Source organism: Belonocnema kinseyi, chromosome 2 (genome assembly GCF_010883055.1).
Source record: "Belonocnema kinseyi isolate 2016_QV_RU_SX_M_011 chromosome 2, B_treatae_v1, whole genome shotgun sequence".
NCBI classification, from domain to species: Eukaryota; Metazoa; Arthropoda; class Insecta; order Hymenoptera; family Cynipidae; genus Belonocnema; species Belonocnema kinseyi.
The window spans coordinates 28,904,268-28,905,291 of record NC_046658.1 but is presented as its reverse complement, the minus strand read 5'-3'; positions in this window follow the sequence as shown (position 1 = coordinate 28,905,291).

Sequence of the window (1,024 nt, the reverse complement as noted above, 5' to 3'; positions counted from 1 at the left end):
CGGCAGGAGTATTGTGCGCCCTTCCACCAACCACTCTGGAATCGGCTCTTCCGACTTCAAATATGAGGTGAAAATACAGGCCAAATGCTGATGGGTTGAAGATAACTTCTTCCACTAGAAGGTTTTGATACAATCTGGTCCCGGTGCGGAATAGTTCTTCATCCCTCTTTATACTTTTTTTACCTCCTCGGTAGTGATGGGTGAGTATTCTTTATCAGGGGTTATGAGGGCAACACGTAACTCCTTGAAGCTATTTATATTTTCTGAGTCTTCGTCCAGTCTATGCTGAACTTTGTAGACTTCTCTTCAAAATAATTCGATCTCCTCTGGTTTGGGTGGCTGTTCGATAGTAACTGGAGGGTCTTGGAAGAGTCGAGATGGGTCAGAGAGAAACTGTTGATTTTCTCTGACCCACCTCTCCTTCCGCTCTAGACTTCTCTTAGCGTAAGATAGTATCCGTATTCTCTCAACAATATGCTGCCTGATGGTTACGAAGTAGTTCAGCATGGTTGCGCAGACGTTGCTGCGAAAAGTGTGATAGCTCCGGATGTTTCTGGCACCACCGAGCATGCAGGCGTGCCATGTAACCCCGTTCAGGGGCCACACTAGCATCGTAGTACTCTAGCAAGTCGTGATTCAGTCGCTCCGTCCACCCAAAGGTCGCGAGATCCCGCCGATCCATCGCATTGAATCCCTTTTCATTTGCTCCCCCAGCTCTAGATTGGTCGGCATTGTTGGCCGACCCATTATCGGGAGCCCTGCGCGTTCTGTTGTTTTGAACCGCACTTACTACAACTATGTTTGGTGTTGTCATTGTTGGCATGGTTTTCACACCTCCGCTTGGGGGTTATTACATTCGGGACCACCCCTGGACAATTGTCCGCGACTGCCTATTTATTTTTGTAACCATATTCAGCAGAAACCCTTGATACAGAGACCCTCTATACGCAACTCGAGGACGCGTTCGGTGGCTTTGTCATAGGCCCTTCGGTTTGATTCTAGAAGAATCAAAACCGAACCGAAG